The sequence below is a fragment of the Halichoerus grypus genome, chromosome 8, assembly GCF_964656455.1.
Source record: "Halichoerus grypus chromosome 8, mHalGry1.hap1.1, whole genome shotgun sequence".
Lineage (NCBI taxonomy): Eukaryota > Metazoa > Chordata > Mammalia > Carnivora > Phocidae > Halichoerus > Halichoerus grypus.
In genome coordinates, this window is record NC_135719.1 from 129,566,655 (window position 1) to 129,583,925 (window position 17,271).

Sequence of the window (17,271 nt, forward strand, 5' to 3'; positions counted from 1 at the left end):
TAGAGAGAGGGAGACCACTGGGGAATCATAAGGAAAAGAAAAATGAGGGAAATGTCTGGATTCAATAGGAAATTGGAAGTGCTAAGAGCATTTTAAGAAAAACGCTTGCTTTTTGACCAGCTGTGTCTTTTTGTTCAAAGGGACAAGAAACTTAATACTTTCTCTGAAGTATAAGAGAACTGCAGACCTATCTCCACAACTTTTTTCTCCTTTACATAATCTTGCCATCCGCAAGAGCTCGCGAGTGCGTGTTTTCACACGGGAACTGGTCATACAGGGTGTTAATGCAGAACGCAGAGCTGGAAAGCTCCTCCTCTGGGTAGATGAAGGTGTGTGGATTGCCCTGTGTGTTCCATCCTTGCCATCCATGCCTCCGGGGAGCTCACGTAATCCGGAGACCTGAGGATATAGCCACAGATTCCTTACATACCAGGCTGCTGGGGGCCTAGATACTGTGTCTGGCTTTATTTTTATGTTATTAAACATGGGGTTTTTCTAGCTTCACTTAACACGCCTGGAGGACAAAGCTATTTCAGTCAGGCACAGCTCTGCCGCTCTTAGAAACATGGAGGATGGATTTCCTTGTTGGTACCTGCTACTCACGAGAGACGAAAAACTGATAATTTGGCTGCTGGCAAAATTCCACGGCAATGGCTAATAGTTCTGGAAAGATGCCAACAGCAGCCAGATTGCATGAAGATTGCATGAAGTACTTAAACTATTCTTTAAGATCAGTTCTGCAGTTGGGAACTTGAAATCAGCTGCAGAGCCACCTTCTAGTTTCCAGCCTACTCTGTTCTGTGTTTCTCATGTCTTCTGTCATTTCCCCCAAATATTATCCCAAAGTGAATTCTCTCTCTGTGTGTCTCTCGCACACAGACATGCTTATGGGAAAATGTCATAGTACTTTAGAATTTAACAAGCACTTTCACATGTGTTATCCCTTGCCTTGGACAAATATTAATAATATGATGATATTACCTATATTAATGATATTCATGGCTCAAGAGAAACACTAAAGGAATCATAGAATGGACTATCTTCTAAGTTGCATGTAGACCATGGCAGGAGGGGAAAGCTTGGTATCACAGACCTGGGCTGTAGCCCTAGCTCTGTCACTCAGTGTCTTCCTAACCTTGAGCCTATACCTTAAATTCTCTGCAGTGTCGTTTCTTTACCTTTAAACCAGTGCTTCTAAATTGAGGGTGATTTTACCCCTAGGAGATATTTGACAATGTCTGGAGACATTTTTTTGATTGTCACAACCGGGAAGATGCTACTGGCATCTAGTGGGTAGAGGCCAGGGATGTTGCTAAACCTTCTGAGTACACAGGACAACTCCCATAAGAGATAATTATCCAACCCAAAATGTCACTAATAACGAGGCTGAGATACCTAGCTTCAAGATGTAAATAATGTCTACCCATTCATCATAGGAATATGATGGGGCTCAAATATATATGACAACATAAAGTTGCCTTCCATGTCTGATATTAATACTGTTTGGCATTGGGCGTACAGACACCACAGTTGAATCTAGAGAAGAAAATGGATTTATTCTCCTAGATTAAAAGTCATAAATGAAACTATCAGATTAAAATATATTCAATACCTGCACTAAATCTTGCTCCATAATTGTGGTTTTAAACCAATTCTCTAAACATAGGAGAAACAAGGAAAAATCTTAGAAGAAACCTACCATTCAGTGACTAATATAGATAAAGGAAATTGGAATCCATGCAACTAACAGACTTTTCTATTAGCATACAGTTATAACACATCTTTCCTAATAGAAGCAAGCTTAAAATAATAAGCTGTTTGGATCACATTAATTAACATTGAGCTGTATTAGATTTGCACCTGGGGTTGGGTTCATTTTACCAGTACAGATGAATATCAAACTTAACAATATCTAGCCATATTATATTAGAATAAAATATGTTTTACATTGAAGGCAAATTTTAGACTAGACTCTTAATAATGATCTTTTATATTAACTCAGATAACTAGAGATAGTAAAAAAAAATGAATTAAATTTCAACGAGCCAAACTACAACATCAGCTATAATAGTAATGAGAATTAATCCTTTTTGTAGCTTTTATTGTGCAGTGGCCTCATATGTATATATAACTCTGGAGTTTACAGGTCATTTTTACAGATATTGCTTCTTTCCTTATTTTTGCAATGTAGTCCTCTTAAAATTTTAGCTTGAGATCCATGGACAAGATCTGAATATCTTCACAGAATTTTATTTACATGAGCATTTTTATTGGGAGAGAGAACGAAATCTTTATCAAAATTTCAATAAGCTTTTTTATAAAAAAAAAAAAAAATTGGGAGATCACCCTTAGGATAAAGGCTCATCTTCTCCTAAATGCTCCTTTTCACCGAAGTCCTCCTTAAATCATATTGTATTTATTCAATACCAATATATTAGCAGATCATCTCTAGAGGTGTACTAACTGATCAATAATTTTAAAATTCTTAACTGACATAGACACAGATTTCTCTTTAATTTAAAGATGCAGATCGAAAGCTCCGCCATATAGCTAAATTGAATAATTATGCAAATGCATCACAATATTATTTAATTGGACCTTTTGGAATGAAAACAACCCAGGTGTGCAAAACTCTTTGCAATCTGGAACAACCATTCTAACATATATCTGCCAAGTCACAACATCTTGTGTGTAAACAGGAAGGAGAAAACAGCTCTGGCTGCCCTCACAAGAAAATATACATGAAAGAGCATGTAATTATAATACATACAAATTCCCACATTGCTTGTTATGGAATTTCCACTGTATAAAAACAACTATATAGACTGGAAATCCAGAGAGTTGGTAGTTAAGTAAACAGAATGGTCCCACAGCCACCAATAGTAACAAATGCCATTAGTTCTTAAGAAACACAACAAAGAAAACACAGAAATCCAACATTTCTTACTACTATTGAGATTTGAAGTGCCACTGGAAAAGCAAACTCCATTACAAATGCTGACATTCCACCCAGAGCCCATTCTCCTCATTTTCTTATTTCTATCTCTACCACCTTTCTCTCATCCAATAAGAGATTTCCAAGTACCACTCTTACACCTGCTAAATGAGTTACCTGCAGTAAGATGCCTGATGTGATTCTCGTGGAGGACCCAGTTCTCTTAACTTTTCCATTTCTTGAACCAACACTTTAACTGAATATTATTTGCTGCTCAGCTTCTCAGCTAAAGATGCAACATTTTCCATGAAATATCACTGTTGAAAACATCATGTGTATTGCTCAAAATAGAGCCACATATCTATACTTGTTTATGTTCCAGTAAAGACTATAACATGCAACATAACATAAAAGGAGCTAAATATTTTGACAGGAGTGTTCCAAATTAATACTAAATAATTGAAAATTACAAAGTCAAAATCAAGGGCAGAAAAGTTTGCATTCATTCCCAACCATACTTCACCACAGCTTGTAGTAGCCAGATTCAGAAACCCTTTATTTTTCTTTGGCACATTTCTCTTTTCATACCCTATCTTCTTCAGGGGACAAATAGAATCATGTTAACTTTCCCCAAACACTGAAAACACCTTCTAGACTCCCTTTCAAAAGTAAAAATGTTCTTTTTGGTTCCACGCCCAGAGTGACAAAATAGGAAGCCAGGTCCCTCTCCAAAACCTGCCATATGCACTTGCCACCCCATGGACTTTGAAAGTCAGGCTGCATAACTGTTTCATTTTGAAATACTTTCCTATGCACCATAACACTTTTCCTTTTAATGATACATGAGAATAAATAGTACTCTCAGAATAGATTTTTTTTTAACTTTGAAAAAATTCAACATCTGAAGAGTTGGATTTTCTTTTTTTTTTTAGATTTTATTTATTTGTCAGAGAGAGAGAGAGAACACAAACAGGGGGAACAGTAGGCAGAGGGAGAAGCAGGGGGCTTCAACATGGCAGGGGGGGCTCAATTCCAGGATGCTGGGATCATGTCTAAGCCGAAGGCCGACGCTTAACTGCTTAACCGGCTGAGCCACCCAGGCATCCCCAGATTTTGATTTCTCCTTGTACATTCTTTAGGCCTCTGTTCCAGGATTTATGGTTACCTTTGCTCAGGGGGAGCCCCCTTTGGGCAGAGCCTTTGCTTCTAGGGGGTAGAAATATAGTTTGTAGGACAACATACCAGATGACACATTTGAGGGATTGAATGGAAGAAATTTGTGGCAACTAATATAATTATTCAAATTGGAATGTGGCCATTGTTCTAGGGTTCATATTTTTCTTTGTAAGCAACATGGATGGGGATTCAGTGTAAGCACAGGTAGTTAGAATTTCAACACTAAACCACATCCCTGCAAGGGGCAAGTGGGTTTTGTTGTTGATGATCATAATAGTTACACAAGAAATTTGACAGTGATGGCAGGGGAACATCACCCTATCAGACTTGGCCACTGTTAGGAGGATGCAATTCAAATCTTGCCATGCATGGAACAGCCTAGCTTATCTGTGGATGGTTATTTAAAACTATATAGTAAAATTTCAATCAGAACTCAGTACTCTGCAATTGATTTCCAAGTTCTCACAATTCTACATTATTGGGGTAGAATGCTTTCTAGTAAGATTTCTTTCTAATATTGTATAGAGAAAAGCAGAACAAATGCAGTTATTCTTCTCAACAGAGTTCAACTGGATGCTATTAATGTTTCAAAGAATTTGGACTGAAATGGTTTTGTGCACTGAAAGAAACCCACTGGTAAATGGCAAAGAGGCTAAATGCAATCCATGGCTATTGCTTTAATGGTCCATGCATTGCCCACTTTGCCTTCCCAGTTTGCTTTCTTGGAGCAACCAGTTCCATGTATAAGACCAGAGGGTCAGGCCTGAGTGTTTCTCATTGAAACTCTTGCCAGTTGACATTGGATGCATTTTTAGGTTGTTAAAACCAAGAGCCCTTCTTCATCTAGGAAATTATACACTTTTATTGTCAAGCCTGGCTCATGAGAAAATTCCACCCACTATTCTGGACAACAGATAAAACCAGCCCAAATGACAGAAAGCACCGTGTGGTGCTTCCTAACTATGCTTTCCAAAATCTGTGTAGCTTTCTTTTATTTGGCCACCATTATAATGTGAGCTATCCAACAGAGAAAGAGCTGCTTATAGCTTTAGAATACAGGTGGATAATTATTGCCATGCAGTCTCAAAACACCTTGGGTTGGGAGCTCCAGAGAACTTCATATATTTGAACATCAGCATAGTACAAAAGAGAGATACAGAGTTTTCCAAAGCAGTAAGTCAGTTATGCCCAACACTTTCTTCTAAAAGCTGGAGTTGCTAGATTGAAAATTTGTCAGTGTTTATGTAGTAGCTAAAACAAAACAAAACAAAACAAAAAACCCCCAAACCTGACCCATTAGCTCCTATGTTGTCTCTTTTGGTTTATTCTTTTGCTGTCTGGTTTCCATAGTGGGCCCTTTCAGTGGCTAATCTGCACAGGGGGCATCAACTTTCAAACCTTAATCCTTAGATTACTAGACTCCCCTCTATCTCTGCTCAGTGTCCCATGTATCCAGGATAATACTCTTAGCTTCCTATCCTAGGATATTGTCATCTCACTGCAAGAAACACAGAAATTATTTCCCCTTAGGACCCACTAAGGAAGGAGTGTTGTGAAGTGGTTATGTAATTGACTTTTTTTTTTTTAAAGATTTTATTTATTCATTTGAGATACAGAGAGAGAGAGAGAGAGCATGAGCAGGGGGAGAGGCAGAGGGAGAGCGAGAAGCAGGCTCCCCGCTGAGCCAGGAGCCCGATGTGGGACTCGATCCCAGGACCCTGGGATCATGACCTGAGCTGAAGGCAGACGCTTAATGACTGAGCCACCCAGCCACCCCGTAACTGACTTTTGATTCTTAAGAGAAAAGGCAGCGTAAGAGGTGTGCTTCCATTATGTAATGAAATAGTGTTAAGTGAATGGTAACCACAGTCATTTAAAAATGTTTGTGAAATGATCTTACTCAGTTTGGAACAGTTTTGAGCTCTATTAGGAATAGTGCTTAACTTCCTTAAGTCATTGGTTCTCTCAAAAGATCATCTTATCCAATCCTTACATTTTACAGGCAATAATTCTCTGGGGCACAGAAAATTTAAGTCACTTACTTGAAGTTACATAGTCAGTAAGTAAGATTGTCTCCGCATCCTGCTTCCTAATGTTATATCTCCTCTAGGAAGGTCAAGAGAGCTTACTTTCTCAAAGTTTTGCTTGTTAGTAGGATGTATAACCCGGGGTAGGGGGTGGGGGGAAAACCCAGCAGCATCTGATTTTACTCATCTTCCTGGCTTCTCTGGAAGCATATTGGATAGCTATTCCCATCTTTTTCTCCCTCATGGCTTTATTCTTTGGGCCACTAATAGTGAACATCATTGCTTTACACAGTTATTTTTTTCACCACTATAGTTCTTTGATGTCACTTTCTGTAAAAGCATCGCAACCGAGTTATTCTCTAGAGACTTCTACATAGTTAAGTCCTTGCTTTTAGAGTCTTTCTTTTTAAAGAAATGTCTTAGGGACTGTGGGTTAATCAAAGCTCTTCAAATATGAAGGCTCTTTAGAAGTTAAAATGCACAGACATTCTCCACCACTTAAGCTCTGCATGCAGTATCTTTGCGTCTTGATTTATGCCCATTAGCCAGATCTACAGGGTACGTTGGGAAATGCCTTTTTATTTTGCAGTAATTATTTAATGGTTACTTATCATGTGCTATGGCCACATTCCTGTGACTCCTCTTTCACTGTCTTTACCCATCTGGTCAACACTGCCCACAAACTTAAGTAGCAGTGACCTAGGACAATTGTCCACTATGTGTTCCTGTCATGTCCATATCTTGGCTGTCCTCAACAAGACTGAAAAGAAGAAAACCCAGGGCTTATTCAGAGTACTTACAAAGGCTATTCATAACTAGAAAGGTAACTTGATCGGGGTTGTTGCATATGGCTTTGCAGGCCTTACATTGCTTAACTCCAGGGGATACTATTTATATAGACTGTGAGAGGAACTGCATCCCCTCGAGTTGTACAAAGAAATAGCCCGGATGTTCAAGCAGACAGATGCATGCATCAAAACAGTAGGTTCTCTTGTTTCTTGTTGAATATTTTCAAGGAAACAAGACACACCCTTATCTGCAAGGAAAATTTGGGTTGAGGAAAACAAAGATAAAAACAAAACTGGTATGATAAGGACAAAATGATTTCTCTAAGTTTTTATGATACTGCTCCAGCCCTAGGCCTTCTTAACCCAGTGTATATTTCCATTGCCTTGTGCCTTGCCTATTTGCCCTTTAAAGTAGGAGACAGTGGTGATGACCTGCCACCATCAAAAAACTCTGCTTAATCATCTAAGATAACAAGGATTTTCCTAGTTAGCTGTTTACAAGGGCTAATATATTTTGTACTGAATAATATATAATAAAAAAAAAATCAGCTTTATTGTTTTCAGCAAGAGGGACCCACAAGAGCCTAGCCTTAGGCCACGTGATTTTGCAAAGACAATACTTGGTACTTACTGAGCTTTAAGTTTCAACTTATAATACTATCCATCCATCTGAAAAAACAAATATGACCTTTTAGCAAATAGCATTGGGGGAAACATTACTACAGATTAATACTACGAAATAGGAATAAAATTAATGAGCAAATGTTCTAACAGAGTCAATGCATGTGAGCCCATTACACTTCTGCATAAAGACAGAGATTATAAGTGGGTTTCCGGGTTTCAGCATGCTGACTTTCTTAATTAAATGTGGTACAATTGCTAAAAGTGAAGCCTTTAATATTTCTCAAATCTTTTAAGATACCTCATATGGTCATCACATGTAGCATGAAAACTTAAAAATCAAGGAACATGTCTATCTAAAACAGCACAAGCAAAATATATCATGATCTGTTTACTAACACCATGAAAAAATAGTATGGAAACCCACACTGAAAAAAGGTGACATCGTCTAGAGAAGATATTAAAAGTGATCAGGTGGTCACTGGCACTTCTGTTTTCAGAGCTGCTTGTCATTCTTTCTCACTCAGTAACCCTCACGTGCAGCCAGGCTCGTGTCTTACCCTCATCCTGACACCATGTTGCTTTAATAGACATGGTCGGCTCCATGGTTCTGAAAGGACACAGTAGGAAGCCAATTCTGGTATCTTCTGGCCTGCCTGGGGCTGTGCTAGTAGATCTGTACCTCTTCAATGAGTACAGAGAAAGCCATTTTTATTCATACTTCAGAATGATTAGTAGAGCCTTCCAGTTTGAGGTTAAAATGTAGAATAAAATAATAGGGTATGAAAAAATAACAATGTGATGATCTCCTCCAACAATTGATTTATGGTGCTTTTAAGAAAATTCTCCATAGAGTCAATGACAGATTAGGATATTGTATGAAAGAAAATGATGTGGGGCAGAGATATTCAGAGAGCACTTATAATTTAACAAATCAGGCAAATAGCAAAGGAATCAAATCATTTAGACTACTTTTTTGATAGGTACTTATTAGGTAACTGAAATATCCACCGTTACTCTTAGAACATCCAGAGTGTTTATTGTGTGGTCCTAAAATCCATGTATTAGAAACTGTTAGGTAGATTTTGATATGCCAATAAGATAGTTTATTACTCTTTTAACATTTCTGGAAGTACATGTATATGTTTGTATATATTTTTAAAAATGCTTGTACATGTAATGTATATGCATGTAAATATACAATGTAATTGTATATGTCTGACTTGATTGATTCAACATCCGGTGAAGTTTATCTCCATTTTACGAACAAGAGTTTATGGCTTACTCAAGGTCACAGAGGGTGGATCACAGCTGGGACTTAGTTCAGGTTTTTTCATTCTAACAAATGTAGATATCCAGACACACCTGCCATCCTGTCCCCACTACCCCCAGTAGAGTGATTTAGTAGGTCTGGCTTAAGTGACCTGAGATTGTGAAAAAACAGAACAAACAAACGAACGAACAAACAAAACCCCAAAATCATCAACAAGAAACCCTCATAGCCCCTCTGCATATCTCATTGTGCAATAATAATTTCAAAGTCATTAAAGCTTGAAATAAATATGTAGAGATGCTAGGATCCCTGCAGAAGTTGTTTTTGTGCCTAAAGAGTGCCTTGTTTGTAATTTCCCATGCTCACCGACAACCGAATATTAACATTCTGTTGAAGGATTGCATTGTGGTTTAATGTAAAAACATATAGGATTGGGTCCATTCATGACTATTCAACTTTCTAGGTGTAAAACTTTGGGCAAATTAACTTCTTTCAGCCCAAGGTTATTGATATGTAAGATATAATGGTAATGATTAACTGAAATAAAATACCTAAAGCATTCAAAATGATGTCTGGCGGAGAATAAGTTCTCAATAACCCTTAAGAACAACTCCTTCCAAAACTAGGTTTCTGGCTAATTAGTATTTTAACTATATAGTTACAATTTATATTTCCTTTCTCTTTCCTCATATTTTCAAGGAGATCACTATGTCCACCATTTGATCCAATGCCTTTATCCCTAAGCATCTGTCTTTACTAATCTATAAGCTCATATGCATTGAGTTTTTGGAATGACTAGGAAATTTCTTATTGCTCCTTCTAATCTATAGCAGTTTCATTTACAAAAAACTAAGAATAATCTCATGATACGTGTCGCCCATGCAGGCATCTCTGCAGTCTTCTGCTCCCCGAGGCTCAGATCAGACACAGTCAAAGCCATGTAGTTATAGTACAGCATCTTGATGTCAAGTGCATGAGTCCTGGGCAAGCTTTTCATCTTGTTTGCATAGTATTAGTTTCCACTGATTATGAAAATGCCTTAGTGGTAATGATTTATGAACACTGTACGTTCCCTGCAATGAAAATAGATTTTAGGGAAAGGAGGGTGTTTTCAAGATACAGTGAGTTGTAGTGTCATGTGTTTTCAAGTTCAGCTGTTTCCCATGAACAACTTAGAGACTTACAGGGGCCTGTGGAGAGGAAGTAACAGGTTGGGATGCCCAGCTGCTACCACCCAAAGAAACTCTAGTACAAAGACAACAGAATTCTGGTCATGGGGCACCTGGGTGGTGCAGTCGATTAAGCGTCCGTCTCTTGGTTTCAGCTCAGGTCATGATCTCAGGGTCATGGTATCGGGTCCCACGTCAGCTCCATGCTTGGTGTAGAGTCTGCTTGAGATTCTCTCTCCCTCTCCCTCTGCTCTCTCTCTCTCACTCTCTCTCAAATAAATAAAAATCTTTATAAAAAAAGAATTTTGGTCATAATGACAGAGTAGATGAGCTTTTGTGGACAATAGAAGCAAAATAAACCCTTTTTGAATAATGTATTACTCTATAAACACAATCGTAAAGTGTCAGGGTACCAGCTCAGCAGAAAGGTCCCGGTGCTGCCAGATTCTGCTTTCAGTGGCTGTGGGGCCACAGGAGGCCAAGATAACCAAGTGCATCGTTACTACCCCGGTCATCATTCTTCCTGCTGATAATTTGTTTGGCTCCTTCCTTGCTATTGCCTAAAGACAAGCATCAAAGTTTGGCAGCTCTAGGTCTGAATATTCTATTTATTTTATCTTTAGCTTTCACAACTACAAAGGAAAGCCTGAGTTTTTTAATAAACCTCCCAGCACCGGTTTATGAAAGGGAGAATGAGTTAGATAGTGATGTATTTTTTCAGAAGGCTTTTTCAGCCAACTGTGGATGGGAAGGTCTAATTTGCACTGGAACTGCTAACTAGAACTCAAGGAAATCCCGTCTGGTTTAGAGGAAAGTGAAAGAAAACAAAACAGGATAGAGAATGCAATGTCTCACTAGTTAGTTTACAGAACATTTACTCAGTGCCTGCACTCAGGAATGACGTCACTGAGTGAAACCATTTAGCAGTGATTTCCTGAGCTCTTACTGTATGTCCAGCTCTGCTCTAATTATAGCAGAGAACAAGACAAAGTCTCTGTTCTCATAGATGAGATGCGAGTGGTAGTAGGCAGCCGGCAGATCACAGGGCACTTTCAGAGTGGGTCAGGGTACAGGGTTTGGGTCTGGGGAAACCTTTAAGGATTTTAAGCAAGAAACTGACTTGATCTGATTTTACACTGTATAATTTTGAAAGAGCACTTTGGCTCATTATGGAGAATGGATTTTAGGGAGTGAATAGTGAAGGTGGGAAGATCGTTTGGGAGGCTACTACAGAGTTCCAGCAAGGAGTCCTGGTGGTTTATGCTAGGACCTGGGTAATGGCATTGGGGAAAGTAGACGTGTGAGGAATTTGTTGCCAGAGTAGAGTCAGTGAAACTTCCTGATACGCTGGCTATGTGGAGGTGAGTGGGGGTAGGGGCCCAAGTAGATGACTAATTAGGGTACGTCTGAGTCAGACTGAAGAGATGGGAAGCCCTAGGGGAGGTGCAAGTTTAAGAGGCAAATAAAATCCAAAGTTCTGTTTTAGCCTTTTTGAATTTGAGAAGCCTCTTAGATATCGAAGTGGAAGTGTTGAGTGGACCGTTGGAGATGGAATTCTGAGTGGGGGGTGAACTAGAAATCATAGTCAAATAGATGGTAGGCATGTATAGCCAATGGGCTATATGATCCAAAAAATTGAGGCAGGGGCCAGCCTGGGGCCAGCCAAGAGACAGAGATGAGGGAGGAAGTAAGGAAGTAAGGAGGAATCTCAGGCGATTCAAGCTATTGGAACAAAATATTTTCAGACAGGGCTTTCATTTTTCTGACTGGCACAGAGGTGATTTTAATAGTATTACAAGGGCATAATCATTTGCCAATATGAGCTATATGCCTATATTACCCCTAAAAGTCTACCTGGAGGCAAGGCGAAGAGCAGGGGAGCAGTTACTAAGTTCATGGCTTTGAGCCCTCTTTATACTGCTCTTTCTCATTGTTTCACTTTATGAATAGATTCCCTCCTGATTAAAGGAACTAGTGCCAGCAAGGAGAGCTTTTTTGAATCCCACCCACCTCACAACGCAGAGAAGTGTTGCAAGCTGTTCTATTTTTGTAGTTTAATTCAGCACGTATGCACTGAAGACCTATGGTGTGTCCTGCTCTATGCTAGAGAGATTAAAAAACACAAAATAAGCATACAGATTCAGCTTGTGAATCAGGGAACTTTTAATGTCCTAAGTGAAGAAAGGCTTGCTTGCCCTAACACCTGGTTAACATGTAAAACAAAATGAGAAGAAGAATAGTAATTCCTGGCAATTTTTTAATGGAGTTTTCCTTTTGTGTATCTTCTTGTATTAACACTTTTGGGAGGAAGGAGCTAAAATATTACCTGGACCCTCTGTTCCCTCATGTCCTCATCTTACCCCATAGTTCTGATGTCTATTGAAATATGTGTTTCCAAGGGATTGAGGGGGTTGGATTGAAGAGCAGGTGACTTGACTCAAGTCACATGGTTTGCTAGAGGACAAGAGCTCCCCTCTAGGTCTGTCCTCCTGCCACTAAATAAATAGGTTCTTATGGAAATGTATCTAAATAAGAGCTCTTCAGAGTATGGCTGTAACCCACACGAAGAGTGAAATAAAGTAATTATGAAATTACATGCAGAAATAATAAAAATTCACCATTAGAAGATGAACTAAGCAAGCTTTAGATATTGGAGGGGTAGGGACAGGGCTTCAACAGAAGTAGTAATAATAGGTATTTGGGTTAGGGTTTTGGATTGAGGTTATTTGTTTGATGCTGAAGTAGATGCTCCAAGGATCATACTTGGAGTAGCACTGACCTCAACTGTCTGGGACTCAGCCTCCTTTGTTGAATATGAAACCCTAATTTTATAGCTGATGTTGAATATGAAACCCTAATTTTATAGCAGGTGACAGCTTTGAAAACAATAGTGACAAACATCTGGAAAGCCCTTTAGAATTTATAAGCATTTTCACATTTGAAATCTCATTAGTCATATAAATCTATCCTGTGAGGTGGGTTAATTGACCAGACATCATAATCTCCATATTATACATGAGGACACTAACTCAGGGAGGTTAACTGACTTGTTTAGTTTCTTAACAAGCTAGTATAGTGCTCACTACATCCAAGGTCTTAGGTCTCCTGACCCTAACATCTCTATCCCATATTCCAGGCACAAGGCAAGCCATGGTGGTGATGCATGATTTTAATGCCTTTATGGAAGCCATAGCCTAGTGTGGGGGTAAAAAAAAAAAAATGAGCAATTAAACATATTAACTAATTTATTCATTCATTAGTTAAGTCCAGAAATGCTTGATTGGTTACTAGTATTCTAGTTGGTAGACAAAGATAAAAAAGACTCCATGTTTGTACTAAAGTTCTTATAGTCAAGTTGAGACCTAGAAGAAAACAAATTGAGTGCAATGGAGTGTGGGAGTCAGCAGAAATCTGTGCAGGGCACAGTAGGTTCACAAACAAGAATGGAGATGGTGGGACTGAATTAAGGCACAAGTTAAGGATTATGTGAATATAGGGAAATAAGTCATTAATTTAGGGTCCTTCCACAATAAATGTTCTATCTTACCAGTTTTAAAATGTAATGCTACCCATTGTAATGTTGTATCTATTCTTATCCACTTAAGTAAGAAAAATTACTCTAAACTGGTCAAGCAAATCATTAATACAGAAATACAGTTCTGAATATTGGGCTTGATGGTGTCCTGGACTCTTGTCCATCTTGGAAGCTTAATTTATCTGTCTCTCCCCCTATCTACTATAATGATGTGTAGAAACTGAGTTTGGGAATGGATAGTACATGAACTTCTTACTTGGGGCATTTTTTTCACCATTAAAAAGAAAATATTAAACTTTTTATTTAGAAACAAATACCATGTATGAAGCAGGTTTATTCACCCCTTCTCTGAGCATTACTTATGTCTGAGGAAGAGCTTGTGAGAAGTCATAGTATATACAGGGATCATTTTGTAACACAGATGACAGCCATTCCCACATTCCTGGACTCCATATCCATTCTTAGAGCCTCCATTTTTATTCTTGGCAAAACCATGATTCAGAACTGAACCATTGGTTCTCCGGTTCTCCCAGAAGAATCCCTCCCTTCTTCCCATGGACACATAGAAAAGCAATTAGCGAAATGTTTTTGTATCTGTCATAGGAGGGACAGATGAGGAGATTTACCTCATAGGTCTAACTCAAAAACCTTGAAAATCCTCAGTAGGTATTAGGTCTAACTCAAAAACCTTGAAAATCCTCAGTAGGTATTTGTTCTTCAGACTTCTCTCTTAGCCCACCCCACTTGGAATGGTTTAACTCTTTCCCTGGAATTGCAGTCAGAGTCCCACAAAGGTTTCCTCTTCCTTCCTCTCTCCACTATTTTCCCTCAGAAATTTAAAATATTTGTGGTTATACAAAGTAGTTGATTCAGGCCTTCCTCTTGGACCTCACCTGTACACATTGAAAACAATGTCCCTTAGCAAGTAGGATCCACTCTCCCAAAGAGGCGAGTCTGCAGCTTGAATTACTTCAGTATGTCTTTGGAGTGTGTCAAGCACAACTCCAAGCAGTTTAGAAACTTACTTGTCTTTGAAACAAGCACACTCCTCAAGATGAATTCTGACCAGTGTAATTCCATCTTACTGCATTTGATGTTTTTAAAAGTTTGACTTTACATTGAGACAGGGTTATTTGGACACAGTGGGATAAAAAAAAAAATGGTTGCATCAAGATATGCTGTTTCAGGTCAAATTATTGTATTATTTGTTCTCGATGGCAGGCATAATTCTAAATCATTCTGAACACCCACCAAGTAGAGGCATAGGTAGAGAACTGTGTCGTTACTGATAATAAAACCTAACACAGATAGCTGATGAAGATTAAAATAAAGCTGGGACATGATTATGAACTACTAGCAATATTACTTTGTATCTTACATTAGAAATCAAATAAGTTTGTGTAGGTAACTGATGGCTGACATAAAAATGTCTACGCACTATATTTAGTCTGTGTCGGCTTCATTGAAACTATGGCTTCCATGGGTTTAAAAAATACATATTTTATTTGCAAAGTGACAACCATAAATTTTGCTATGTTTGATTGTTTCAACCAGTGATTTCCAGAATGTAAATGATGTGTCATACTTGTATGAGTTATAAAACAGGCTATTTTGAAATAGGTAAATTACTCAGTAAAAAACTAGGAGACCCAAATTGATGGGTCTCCTCAAAACACCTCCTAACACCTCTTATTATCCAGGAGTATGTGTATACTGGAAGTATCTTATTCTTTAAGTTTCATACTTAGGCCCGTTATGTTTCCTACTTTAAAAAATTGCCTATGAAACAAAAAACAGCCCATTTGATTATTATCAAAACTAACTTCATTCTTTAGAAGTCATTTGTTGCCTTGTGAGGCCATATGAGTATTTGTAGGGTCTTCCCATGCCATACAATTCAGTGTTAAAAGTATAATTATTCAAAAAAATCAGTGGCAACAAGGGTTTTTCTTTTCCTATATGATTGGGATTTTTTACCTCCTTCTAAAACCTCCCAGCTGCCCTTTGTGAAGTTCCTACAATAATGATTAACATTATTAAACCAGAGACTAAAAATCTTGGTACGGACTGACCCATGGGGACACATTACTATAATTACTTTAAAATAAAATAATAAAAGGGGCGTCCCAGAGGGGGCCAAAGTCTGACTCATCCTCACAATTTATTCCTTTTTGTCAAAGTCACCCAGAAAAGTTCTTAGGAGTGACTAGGATTGTGTCAGAACCAGGTGCTCTCAAGTGTCTTACCTTTGTGGTTTGCCTACCTGGGTTTCCAAGTCCTTGGCTGGACATTAATGTTCCCACAAGGATATAATATTGAATATAACTCTTGAGATCTCTTTCAGTAGAGGCTGAGGCCATTTCCAAAACAACAAAAAAAAACCCACACACGCACACACACACTCACACACTCCCCCTTCTCCCCTTGCCACTCACTCTCCTCCTCTTCCTCTCTCTTTTCCATTTTTCTCAATATAGATTGGATGGAACATTTGTTTCCCACATGATCTCTAGAAGACTGGTATAGTTTCCCCCAGTGTACTGGGAATAAACCATGCTCATTTCCTGACTATCCTGTACTTTACAGAAACTGACACTGTGCCACTGTGTTCTTTGGAGTCGAGAGGGGGTTTGCCCCTGTTACTAATATATATCTCTATCAATCTATATGCTATTCCATTTATCAGGCTTATTTTATGGACACCTTATTGTCACTTATGGTACCCTGTCAATTTGGCAAAACCCCAGAAAACTCATAAGGAACAATGCAATTATAACCTCTCTATGACTTACAAAATATGCCTCCTAAGTCTGTGAATGAATATGGGATCAGTTTTCTAGAGCAGAACCCACGAACTCATATATATGTTTACCAGTTCCTGCCACTGTAGACTCTACTTCAGCCCTCAATATGCATATACATGTGCACATCCTTTCCTTGCTGTCATCGGCAGGAAGCCTTGGGATGCCCTTTGCCCCTACTGGAAAGGCGTGAAACTAAGTCCAGTACCTTCCTCTCACCCCCAAATCAGTTTTGTCTTGCTGACCTCTCCCCAACCCTAGCTTGCTGTTCTGGTTTTCTCTTTTCCCTAAATGCAACTTACTTTAAGCATGTATTAATTTGATTACCATTCCTACAGTTAAAGGATAATAGAAGATTACCCATTTGTCAGTCTTAGCCACTTTCTTCTCTTTCAAATGTCTACTTATGACGTACATCCAGACTGCACGCCCTTTTTATTTTTTTTAGAGAAGCAAAACCAAAAAGAAAAAAAATTAAGAAAATGCAAATTTTTAAAGAAAATGCAAAATTTGTTTTTAATTTTGGCTATCACCAAAAGGGGAATCAATAAGCCAGAAAACAAAAAGCAAAAAAAAAAAAAAGTGTCCCCTGATTGCTCTGTCTGTGCCTCTTCAGCGTGTGCATCTGGTTGTTCATCTCTGAAAGTGTGTGCAATACTTTTTTCTTTAAAACTTTTTTTTTGGTTCTTCCCTCCCTTTTCGTTTGGGAATTAAGTACTTTTTGTATTGTATCTATCTATATCTATCTATATATATATATATATCAATATGTTTCTTTTAATTGCTAGATCTTTAACTTGGCTTTATCCAAAATTATGAGAAAAAAGTTATGAATTGTTTTCTGCAATTTTTCCCCACTCCCTCTTTAAATGTGGAACAACTTCAGCTGCAGAATCTCCACATCCACATCTCTGGAATTAGCACCTTCTCTTTGGGAATCCCATGT

At 38.4% G+C, this 17,271-nt stretch overlaps 1 protein-coding gene across 28 annotated transcripts in view; it reads left to right on the top strand.

The window, feature by feature from the left end:
• The window catches only part of NRXN3 (neurexin 3), a 1,523,557-nt gene that overhangs the window by 1,495,009 nt on the left and 11,277 nt on the right, over window positions 1-17,271 (top strand). The gene's annotated exons all lie outside the window — the stretch shown is intronic.